This window comes from Melanerpes formicivorus, unplaced genomic scaffold (assembly GCF_026170545.1).
Source record: "Melanerpes formicivorus ecotype bairdi unplaced genomic scaffold, bMelFor1.0.p_v2 SCAF_8, whole genome shotgun sequence".
In the NCBI taxonomy this organism is placed as follows: Eukaryota; Metazoa; Chordata; class Aves; order Piciformes; family Picidae; genus Melanerpes; species Melanerpes formicivorus.
In genome coordinates this window covers 23824572-23837112 of record NW_027142360.1, presented here as the reverse complement: position 1 = coordinate 23837112, position 12541 = coordinate 23824572, and the positions used below count along the sequence as shown (strand labels likewise).

The 12541-nt window shown below is 43.2% G+C and overlaps 1 protein-coding gene across 1 annotated transcript in view; it reads left to right on the top strand.

Annotated features, from left to right (window-relative positions):
* The first annotated feature begins 1149 nt into the window (after positions 1 to 1149).
* The window catches only part of ANO4 (anoctamin 4), a 163154-nt gene continuing 151762 nt past the window's right edge, over positions 1150 to 12541 (top strand). The window contains exon 1 of the mRNA XM_068142729.1: positions 1150 to 1416. The gene's annotated coding sequence lies outside the window, so the exon portion shown is untranslated. The remainder of the gene's footprint in view (positions 1417 to 12541) is intronic.

Here is a 12541-nt window from a genome sequence, read left to right as displayed (position 1 = left end):
ACTTTGTGCTGTGGCATAATTCCAGGGCTGACTGTTTAAAAAAAGAATTGTTTTGCAAAGGCAAGCCTCCAGCTTTGTCTGCTGCTAGAGTGTTTGCTTGAAGTAAATGCAAATGTGCATTCTGTATTTAGTCCACGTGCTTTGCTGGGGACTGCATTGTGCTGTAGAACCAGAAGAGTTTCTCCCCCCCTGTAGTCAAATGCAGGCATTTGTTTTGTAGAATCAGAAGCATCCCCTGGAAGCTACAGTGTTTGGGGCTGCTCTGACATTGGCTGCATCTGTGCAGATTGGTTTGGTGGGTTAAATGCTACAGAAAGGCTTGTCTCTAGATTCTGGACATCCTTACTATAAACAAAGTTGTGATCTGTCTTCTTTTTGTGTGTGTCTTTTTTTGTGTGATGTCCAATAGTATGATAAATAGCAGCAAACACATTTAATCCACTTCTCATCTTGAGGAGTCAGGGGAGAGAGACCTTTGTTGTGTATTTTCTGTGGATCTGGTGCTGTCAGGGTGCTATGATGTCATGTCAAAACCAGCACTGGCTCTAAGAAGGCACTTCACAGCCCTGGGGCTGTGCTGTAAAACCCATTACAGACTTCCTTCTCCAGAAAGAAACCTTTGAAGGGGAAGCAATGGCTAATATATGTTTTATATAGAGAAGACAGGAGATCATAAACTGCAAGTGAAATGATGCTGATATTTAAACCTCCAAACTTTTCTTGCTTTCGTACTAGTGCACAGATGTAGCAAACAGGCTTTCAGTACAGCAACCCAGAAAAGCTTGTAGCTTGCAAAGCGCTGCTCCTCGAGGAGGAGACGCAGTGCATGAAGCCGGTTTGTTTGTGCGTGGGCACAGAGAACCTCGCCGGGGTTAAGCAGCAGATGAGGCTGCCAGTGGTCTTGTGGAAGCCGGGAACGCAGCGGCGGCTGGAGCGCCAGGCTGCCCTGCCTTGGACAACTGTCACGCTGGCACCACTCAGTCCCTCTGATTGGGTACTCCCAGAGACTGATTAAAAATGCTGATGCCGTTTCTGCGCTCCTTTCCACTCGGAGGAGAAATCTCTTTTCCCCACCCCCAAGCCCACCTCTAAGTAATGGTGAGAAGATGAAGATGAAAACAGTGCGGTGTGAGTGACTGGAAATACAGCAGTCTGGTTTAGCTGCAGTGTTATGTAGGAGTCGTCTCTCAGACTTCTTACCTTTTGGGGTTTTTCAGCACAAACTGCTTGCAGGTTTTGGAAGGCTGTGAAAGGATTTTAACCCTTTGTGTGTTAGTGGTTTTCTGTGTGCCATCATCATGTTACCTTGCTTTTCCTTGGACAGCTGTGTTCAGAACTTCATGTGGAAATCTTTCTGTTGAAGAGAGATAAAAAGGATCCTTAATCTGATTCTCTTTGGATCTTTCTATTTTTATGGTAAGTGCCAGCATGTATTAGCTGAGCATAGCTTCTTTGCTGCAGTGCTCGTGCTCGCTCGCTCTCTCTCTCCCTCCCTCCCCCTTCCCCCGTCTGTTTTTCTCCCCCTATATTCTTAGCTGAGCCTCGTGACCTTCACTCAATATCTAGTCATCATTTTTAGCAGATGTTGGCTAACTAAAAGACAAGTTTTCTCTTTATTTTGCCCCTTCCCCTCTCCAACCCGGAGCTCTGAAGTAGTGATTGCAATTCCAGTACTGCCTCTTTGTCCTTGAAACGGGAGGCTTGAGCATTGCTCGCAGCTGCCCCTGGCAGCAGTGGGATAAGGTTCTGGGGAACTGGAATTACAGATTTGGTCAAGGTAACTCATTTCTGTAGGTCTGTGCCACTGTATTGCAAGGGCACAGAAAGGCCCTGCTTGACTGGCCATCTGGAAAACTCTGAAGCCCCTCAGGGTTTAAGTGTGGGGCAGACGTGATTTAGGCTGATATTTGTTGTGGTTTGCATGGGAAGGATAAACTCTCTCTTCATCTTGAGTATAAGCCTATGTCATCAGGTGTTTGTAAGCTGGACCTTTTGCATCTTACAAGTGCAAGCTGACTGGGACAAGAAGTTACAGAATAGGCAACCTAATAACCCTCTTTCCTCTCTGGTCTTTATAATTGCAAATTCTTAGCCTGCTGAAGTGCATTTACAACTCTGCAGTGGAAAAGAAGTGCATTTAAATGTCTGGGGAAAAAATATCTTACTTAATCCATGCTCTAAGCTATTTTAACAGCTCTGATTTTGTACATAGGAAAGACAATGATTTAGTCCACAGTAAACTGTGCCTTTAAAACTCATGCAACACACTAGGTGGAGAAAAAAGAAAGATATCTAAAGTAAATGCAAATAACCTGAGTTCTTACAGACAGATAGAGAGAGAGAACAGTTTGCTTTTGATATGGGAGAGCCATAAAAATATTTATTTTAACTTGAATGTGTTTCATGTTGTGAATCCATTGTGATTGATACGCATAGCCCTCACACACTGCAGGAGTAATAAAGACTTTACTAAATCTCCAAAGCTCTACTGAAGGCATGGATATAACACTGGCTTAAACTCATCACAGGGTGGTCCACCTTCCAAGTGAGGCAGAGAGGTGGTATGCTCTCATATACTGGGGCAGGATAAGAATAAAGCTTTTGTTCTGTCTCTGCATTGCCTTTTCTGGGCTTAAGAGATATGCTGATGTCTGGAAATTGGGGGGTTTTGGTTACTGTGGCTTTCATTGTGGCTTAATAAAATTATCCTGTTCCTGATTTATCCTGTCATTCAAAGGACTTTCCTTCACATGAACTGTTGTGTTCAGTAGAGTTTGTGTACCTCTTTTCCCCTCCCAAATGTGGCAAAACTTTACAACACTGGCACTGTTTTCAAAACCTTTCATTTCTTTTCTCTCCTTGGGTGTACTCTCTGTTTGTATTGATAGTGTGTATGTGTGTTAGGGGGGAGGAAGCCTGGGTTAGGCAATTGCAAGAGGTGGTACTGGGGGCAGGAGGAGGCTTACACAGATCTGCAGGTAGAGGACTTCATGGTGCAGTGAGGCACTTGCTGCATTGCTTTCACAAAAAAGTAGCAGCGCCCAGCACATAGCCAAGAGGTCCAAGTCGTCTCCCCCATCAGAGCATGCATTCTGGCATCATGTTGCACTTACTCATGCAGCTGATCCTGAGACCTGTTTCCCTTCTCACCGATGCAGTGAGAGCAGGATGCAAACCTGCATCCTGCCTGCTCTCCAGTAGTGAGCAGCTCTAGCTTGGCACCTGTGCAGCTTAGTGACCTGTTTAAAAACACTGACCTCTAGAGCAACACACTGCACTGCCTAGGACAGAAAGGCTTTGCTGCTATGTGGGGGTCTGTGTGTTAGTTAATTGTTTTAAATCCTTTACAAATGTGCCTGGGTTTGTTCTCTTCCAGTTTCAGTAAATGCTGACACAGTCACAGCAGCAAAGAAACTTTTTGCTGTGAAAGGAGACCAGCAGAGCAGGCTTCAGCTTTTCTTGATTAGATATCCATGATTAAATATCCATGATTAAATGTAATAAATAAGTGTGTGTGTGCACATGGAACTGTTTACTACACCATTTTCCCCAGACAAAATTACTGTAAACAAAATGCATGCACAAGTTAAGTGATTCTGAAGATCACCCAGTTAAGTAGTGGTTTGATTTTTAAAGCTAATACTATGAAAATAGATATTCCTGCACCTTAAAGCAGTCTGCATTCTTGCCTCACATTTAATCAAACTGACTGCTTTCACTCAAAACCAACTCCTGTCTAAGACTATCCTGCAGAAGCTCAGTTTAACTCTTTAATCCTAGCTGTCCTTTTCAAAAGAAGTTTCAGAGCCAAAGTGTGTCATGTAATGTTCATTCTGAATAACCTTGAGGCAAATGGAAGGGAGGGAAAACCAACAATCCTGGAGCCTTTTCTCCAGTTTAAACCACAGGAGCTTGCAATAGGATGTTTACATTTGGAACCTGATGTCTATGTGCTGCAGCTGAGAAGTCCATGCAACTAAAAGCCTTGCCAGCACATCCTGTTGCGGGGGTGTGGGCTGAAAAAATAAAGGGGCAATCCTCTGTAAAAGCCTTGAGAGATAGAGAGAAGAGTTGCAATTTCCCCTCAGATAACATGGAATTCAAGTAGGTAGATGTGCTTTGTATTTCTTGGTAATCCCATGAATGTCCTGATAGGGGAATGCATGCATAGTACTTCCTTGTTTCACAGCATGGTGTCATGTTAATTCCTTTGCAGGGTGGCTGAAGACTGCATAGAAAACAACTGCAGGGGAAAAAAAAAGAAAAAGGCTCTGTTCCTTAGCCAGCCCAAATCACCCAATGGTCTGATGAAGTCACTGCATGATTTTTCCCCCTGTGTGTGTTTAAAAGGCATTCTTGCCTTGACTTTCCCATAGAAGCAAGTCCTTTAATGCTTAATGCTCCACAAATATTCAACCAGATACATTGATACTATGAATGTAAACAGGTCTGGTTTTGCAGAAAGCTCACTCACGTTTCCATACTGCTTCAGCAGTTTTCTGCTTGCTCTCTCCTCATATCCTTGCCAACAAATCCTGTGCATGCAGCTCTTATCACATGGCTGATCCAGGCAGTGGATTAGCCCCAGCTTCCCTCCCTGCCCTAGACTGGAAAGTAAGACTGGGACGTGTATGATGCAGAGCTGAAGTGGTGAGTACCAGCCAGGTGGTGCCCTAGCCAGTGGTGTTTTTTCCCCCCACAGTATTATTGAGGGTGGAAAAGACCTCTGAGATCATCAAGTCCAGCTTATGACCAAAAGCCATTGATGTTTTCAGAGGTAATGTACTACACTAAATTTTTACAAGGCACATGCAATTACAAGCTATTACATACATACTCTGAATATTTATTGCATATTATAATAATTGTGGGTTTGTCTGTATGTTTCCTCTTATATACTGACTCAAGCATGGGTAACCAAAAGCTGACTGCAATTTCCAGGCTTTCTCTGCTACTCACTTACAGTTTTCCAGGACATATTCTTTCATTTAGTCTGCAGGTTTTGTCCAGGATGATTTCAAGGACTTTATAGCTCTAAAGTTGCAGATATTACAAACCTGTCTCTATATGTCTGCAAACCTTAACAGGTGAGCTGTCTTCAGTCCAGTTGCTACTTTTGCAGTTTATGGATGTTTGAGGTCATAGAACCATAAAATGATCTGGGTCAGAAGGGACTCCAAAGGTCATCTAGTCCGATGCCCTCTGCAGGAAGCAGGGACATCCTCAACTAGATCAGGTTGCCCAGCGCCCTGCCAAGCCTCACCTTGAGTGTTTCCAGGGATGGGGCCTCAACCACCTCCCTGGACAGCCTGTTCCAGTGTTCCACTACCTTCACGGTAAAGAACTTGTTCCTAACATCCAATCTAAACCTACTCTCCTGTGCATGAATGTTGCACTACATAACTTGTCAGAAGTTTGATGCTTTTGGGAAGTATTGGGCAGGGTAGTCATGTGCTACATGCTTTCTTTGTATCTGTGGGAAGAAATAGCTTTCAAATATTGCTAAATGTATCCCAGGGGTCTTCTCTACATGTTTGTCCTTAGAAACATAATTTTATTCAAGTGAAGTGCTTACTTTCAAGTAGCAGTGGAAACATTTTTTTGATGGAAGATGTGGGAAAGGCAAAACTCTGTCCTAAACTGACTCAACCTGATTCAAGTGGTTCTGTTCTGGCAATCTGGGATAACTAGATTAAGAACTTGACATGGCTCTGTTTTAACCACCTCACTCTTGCAATCTGTGCTGAAAAGTTACATGCTAGTCCCTCAGCATCAGAGTGGAAAGGAGGGATCCTGGCACTGGGGCAAGTAATACTAATGTTCAATCTTTGTGAACACCATCTCTATGCAGCATGAACATCACTGAAGCTGCAATTAAATCCCCAAATAAGGGAGCTAGTGATGTACAGCTTTCTGCATGTGGATGAATTTTACTCCAGGAGAGCACAAGTCTGAGAGAATATTTCTAAGAAAGCCTCATGTTTCTCAGAGCTGCATGCAGACACTTGTAATGCTCCAAGGCCCATCTCTCAAAGTAGCTTCCTCCTTACCACCACAGGAGGAGCTCCTGTAAGCATACCTCCAAACATGCCTCTGAATCCAGCCCTAAGACTGGTCCCTATCAGATGGTGAAGTTTCAGTGTGTTCAGGGATTTCCATGCTTGGCATTTACAATCTGACTGTTCACAGGCAGGCTTGCTGTCCAAGAACTATGCACAACTTGGTCCCTAAAAAGCCCATGCTGCCCATTGATGGATTTCACAGTGGAGCAGGACAACTCAACCGTGCTGTATGTTCCACTCTTTCAAAGACATCACTAAGAAAAAGTAAAACTACGTAGAATGGCCCTTCAAAAATTTCTCAGGCACCTTTTGATTAAGCTGTTGACTACATCATTGCATAAACTCAGAGAGAGTTGTTAGCCATTGGAATGTGCTGCCCAGAGAGGTGGTGGACTAACTGTTCCTGGAGGTGTTCAAGAGGGGATTGGACATGGAACTTGGTGCCATGTTTTAGTAGTCATGAGGTCTTGAGTGATAGGTTGGACTTGATGATCTTTGAGGTCTTTTTCCAATCTTATTGAGTCTATCATTCTGAAAGACAAAGCAACTGAATTATTTTGTATGTGCTCCCAGGAATCACTTCAGTACTGACGTTAGCTCTTTGTAATGGTTGTTCCATGTCAGGTCTTTATTACCAGGTAATCCATGTGAGATGAGAGCCACCAGCATATCTAAGCAGCTGCCTGGCACCATAACATCAACCTTTTTAAAACATTTGTTATTTAGGTAACACCAGCCAGGATTAGAGATGTATTGAGCTGGCTCTAAGTGTGCTCTAAAGATCCCAGGATTATGAAGGTATTGATGATTGCAGGAGGTGAGCTTCTCCTGTCTCTGCAGAAGACCAACAGCACAAGTTAGCACTTCTGGAGCATGGTTGGAAGGATGTCTAAGATAAATGTTCCAAATCTCCTTTAAGAGCCCATTGCTGTTTGGTATGCTGCTAGGAAGAGTAAGCTTCTGTATAATCTGTCTGTAGGGTTTCTATCACTACTACTGGGAGATGATTGAAATAGATAAATGTTTCAGGACAGCTCTTTTAATTTCGTTTGTTTGCTCTTGTTTGTATTCCCCTGCAGTACTGACATTAATTCCTTATCTTATATGGTGCTTAGGGCCTTTAAATAGAGGAAAGAAAAAAAGACTGTCCCTGCCTTCATTTTTGGAGAAGGAAGTTAATTAGCAAAATTGCTTGAGAAGAGCAAGACTCAATCTCCTCTGAGCCACTTTGCTGTAGGGAAAAACTAGCCTGGTGATTAGCTGGTTTGGGTCACCAGGAGATATGTTCCCATTTCAGACATTTTTTCCTTTGCAAAAACTGCTTTTCATTAAAACTGAGCACAATACTTCACACATTCTTTCCTGACTCCTGGAGACTTGTTCTAGATGAGCTTGGTATTGCTTGGACAACCACTTCATATAAAATTCCAGCTGAAACCTATCTTTAAGTCCACTTGTCCCTCTCCATGTATCCTGGCAGACACCAACCTCTTTCCATGTTCTTCATCTATGCCCCAGGCTCATTTCAGATAGTTTCTTGTGTTGCTGTCCCTCTCACTGTTTTCCCTTGACACACAATTTTTATGGCTTTTCATGTTCTTATGTGCCTTCATGTTTTTCCTTAGGTTTGGTTGATCTCACAGAGATGATATCTGTGTTAGGTTGGTGGTTGTTCATACTGATTATCCTCTTACTGTTTGTTATTGGGTCTTTTTACCATGCTAGTTGTGACCCTATACTGTATTCAGTCTGGGTAGAGCCCTGCTCTGATTCAGTGCCTGGGGATCAGCAAATATTGTTTTTCTAAATGTAAAGCCTGGGCTTCAATCACAATATATTGTGAAGCTTGTGCAGAAAAATTGAGAACAGGAGGCAATGATAAGCAGGTTTAGCAGGACAAAAGAGCTGGAACCTAGGAGCCAAATAAAACCTCAGCCTTGTTAGCGTGTATAGTTGTGCAATCTGAGCTCAAAGAGCCATAATGCAGAGGAATGTAGGCAGAGAGCACTGGGCAGAGCTGTTTCAAGTTCTTTACAATTTCATGCAGGTAACATTGCTTCAGTTTATGCTTAATATTGTTGAGGGTAGTGCCATAAAAAAATCTTTATTTCAGATGAGCAGGGGGAAATCAAGATGAAGGCTGCTCTGCCAGCAGAAGGAGGAAAAGAAATGCCCACTAATTTCTTCTTGTCCTTTATTCCCATAGAAATACCTACAGTATTTGATTTCCTAACCTATGCCATTTAGATAACAGCTTTTTCCAGAAATAGAGGGGGGGAAACTCTGGATCCCATTCAAATTAAATTTAGGGTGGTCAAGTTTTTACCCATACACTTAATTTTGTCTGGCATTCTGTGAGTGTTGGTAATAACTGATCTGCTTTTCTCTCTGCATCTTTGTGTTGATCACAAAGGTCATCTTAAATACAAGAAGCTCTTTCTAACTGGTCACAGAGAAACTACTGTGGAGCAATAGAATTTCCTTATTTTCCTTGTAACTTTGTGGGATGTGGATTTCAGAAATGCCTTGACAAATGATTGGGATAACCTGCTTTCAGCATGCTTTGTGAAGTTTGTTTACATTTCTAATAATAATGGACTCCAAACCATTCTCATTACTGTAGTATGGTAAAATTCTGGCTGTACAAACAACTTGTGTGAAGCTTAGATTGGTACTCAGTGTCCCGTGGTGAAGCTGTTACTGCAACTAATCATTGCTCTATTGTTACCAGAAGGAGCTCCATAAACCACCTCAACATTTGTTTAAGAACAATATGACTTTGTCTTCCTTTTTATCTGAGAAGCAATGTGACTTTATCACTTTTTTATTAGGTCAGAGGCTTACAATCTAGCCTACTATAACTTTAATTTATTTGAGACAAAGATGTAGGCCTAAATAGAATAGATTAGACCAGGTTGGAAGAGGCCTTTGAGATCATTGTGTCCAACCTATCATCCAACACTATCAGCCACTCTGACCCCAGCCTGTAGCACTGCATGGGGTTGTTGTGGGCAATGTGTAGAACCCAGCACTTGGTTGTGTTAAGTCTCATGCCCTTGGACTCTGCCCATCTGTCCAGACTGTCAAGGTCACTCTGCAGAGCTCTCCTACCCTCTAACAGATCAACTCCTGCCCCTAGCTTGGCATCATCTGCAAATTTACTGATGATGGACCAAATGCCCTCATTCAGATCATTGATAAAGATATTAAAGAGCATGGGGCTCAGCACTGGTCCCTGGGGGACACCACTAGTAACTGGCTGCCAGCTGGATGTGGCACCATTCACCATAGTCTCTGGGCTCAGCCCTCCAGCCAGTTCCTAACCCAGCACAGAGTGCTCCTGTCCAAGCCTTGCTTTCCCTAAAGTTAATGCAGGTCAGCATTCAGGTAAATATTTTTCTGCAGTTTTAATTCTGCCTCTTCTTTTTTAGTTTCTGCCTCTGATCTTATTCCTTCTAATCCTCCATTCTGTGCTTCTGCCGCTTGCTGGGCTTCCTGTCCTTTGCCTCTCTTCCAGGCTCCATTCCCCCTCTAGCATTTCGTTCTGCTCCTTCTGTTCTTTACCTGCTCCTCCAGGCTATTTCTCTCTCTCCAAGTTTCCCACTTGCATACTGGTGTTTGTTTTCTCCCTGAAGTTCTGAGCTGTGAAAAAAACATGAACTCAGAGCAGTGAGTAATGGTTCTTTAGCAGTGCTTGTTGCTCAGATTAGCATTCTTTGCAACAGCAATTTTCTATTAATAGCTTGTGAAACAATGCAATGACAGCGTTAAAGGTGACATTACAGTGCAGAATTCCAGACTGGAGCTGAGGTGCAGTGTCAGATCTCAGTATGATAACCTCATTTCCTGAATTTAAGGTAGAATGTTCAGTTTGAAATGTTATATGTGTTACAGTGAGAATGGGTAGGGAGGGCTGTGCTTGTTGCAGTGCTCCTCGTGTGACATTAGCTTCCAAATGGTATCATCTCTGCTCATGAGTTATGTGGGAAAGGGAAACAGTGACAAAAAGGGAGATAGTTTTAGGATACATGCTTCTTTTCAGTCCCAAGAAGGAGAAGAGTGAGAAGAAGCTGGGCAGAAGTGTTGATTTGCTGGAGGTGAGGAAGGCTCTGCAGAGGCATCTGGACAGGCTGAATTGATAGACCGAGGCCAACTCTAGGATGTTCAACAAGACCAAATGCTGGGTCCTGCACTTTGGTCACAAAAACCCCATGCAGTGCTGCAGGCTTGGGGAAGAGTGGCTGGAAAGTTGCTTGGCAGAGATCAACCTGGGGGAACTGGTCAACAGGTGTCTGAACATGAGCCAGCAGTGTGCTCAGGTGGCCAAGTAGGCCAACAGCATCCTGCCCTGGATCAGCAACAGTGTGGCCAGCAGGAGTAGGGAAGTGATTGTGCCCCTGTACTGGGCACTGGTGAGGACACACCTCAAATGGCATGCTCAGTTTTGGACCCCTCACTATGAGAAGGATATTGAGGTGCTGGAGCATGTCTGGAGAAGGATGACAAGGCAGGTGAGGGGTCTTGAATACATGTGCTATGAGGAGCAACTGAGTGGCCTGGAGATAAGGAGTCTGAAGGGAGACCTCCTTGCTCTCTACAGTTACCTGGAAGGAGGTTGTAGCACGGTGGGGGGCAGATGATTGTCCCAGGCAACAAGTGATAGGGCAGTGGATTTAAGTTGCACATGGGGAGGTTTAGACTAGATATTAGAAAAAATTCCTTCACCAAAAGAGTCACTGGGCACTGCAACAGACTGCCCAGGGAGGTGCTATCTAGGAATATGGTCCAACAGTTGTGTACAGGGAGATGTTAGGCTATGGTTGGACTTGATGATCTTAAGGTCTTTTCTAACCAGGCTATTCTATGATTGCATGAGATAAATTGGCACAAATTCACTGATTTATTTTTTTTTTTCTTTTAATTGTTTTTTTAATGTTTTGCTTCAAGATCAGCTGGTGATGAAGGAAATTTTGTGCATCTGGGAATTGCTATGTGCTTTCAGCTCTCATGTGATAACATGACAATTCCTGCATGGGAAATTGTTCATTGTCAAGGATTTGTCTTTGTTCATTGTCTTAATTCAACCCAGGACTCTTGAAACCCATACCAGCCATATTTTCAACAGGGACAGTATAGAACAGATAGAACTAACCAGGTTGGAAAAGACCTTCAAGATCATCATGTCCAACCTATCACCCAACACCATCTAATCAACTAAACCATGGCACCAAGTGCCCCATCCAGTCTCCTCTCAAACACCTCCAGTGATGGTGACTCCACCACCTCCCTGGGCAGCCCATTCTAATGGCCAGTCTCTTTCTGTGAAGAACTTCTTTCTGACATCCAGCCTAAACCTCCCCTGGCACAGCTTAAAACTGCGTCCTCTTGTTCTGTCACAGGTTGCCTGGGAGAAGAGACCAACCCCCACCTGGCTACAACCTCCCTTCAGGTAGCTGTAGGCAGCAATAAAGTCTCCTCTGAGCCTCCTCTTCTCCTGTATATAGGGAAGGGGAATCCTAATACTTATAGATAATATCTAACACTTACAGATAATAATAAATGAACTGCATTTGAATAAACAAATTAAAGAAGCAAAGTTGCAGCCTTCTGGGTTCTAAATCAGATAGAAGTCCTCAAAGAAATTTTAACAAAGGAAAAACCATCATGTTGTTACAGAATGTGGAGTGACATTTGCTGAACAGCTTTGATATCATTGTCTCAAAATTCCCAGTTGTTAGCTTTCCAAGGCACACCTTGATCTCTGGTTAGGTTTTGATGTGCTCTGATAACAACAGACTCCAGGCTAAATAACTTACAATTGATGCGGTGTTTCTCCTTCACTGTTGTCAACCGTATGTCCTTTTCCCTTTACAGACTCCAGGGGAAAAACATGTTCTGGGGCCACACTTGTTAGCAATTACATCTTTTGAACTGCATTTTTAGGAACATCTGCAAGCCTGCAAATAGGTTTTATACCTCGGGTATGGCTTTGGGTATTTCATTGCATTCTTGGGTACTAGCGTGGCAGAGCGCGGAGATGTTTTGCTGTGCAAAAAGCGTGGAGGTGGGGGGAGGAGGGCAGATTTGAGCCTTCCAAACAAACAAATGCCTGAGTTTTGGTTGGCTGCATTTATGCACTGTCCTGGAGACTTCAGTCATGTGCTTTTTCATTGAGTTATCTTTGTTTCTTTTTATATGCCTTGTGAAATTCTGCCTCGTAGTGCGTATGATGCAAACCGTGCTCCAAATGAAAAACCAAGCAAGTATTTCCTACTCTGGGTATTTTTATGGCCATCACCACAATTTATGCTGATATCCAAATGGCAAGTAATTATTCTCCAGAGAAAAACTGAGTTGAGATGGTGTTATCTCCCTTGTTGACATTGACTGTTCTTGTTGCCTTGTGGATAAGGAGCTGAGTTTTGGCACAAAAGAGAAAAAAGCTCATTAATTTAAGGTGCTTAATCTGAAAGGTCAAG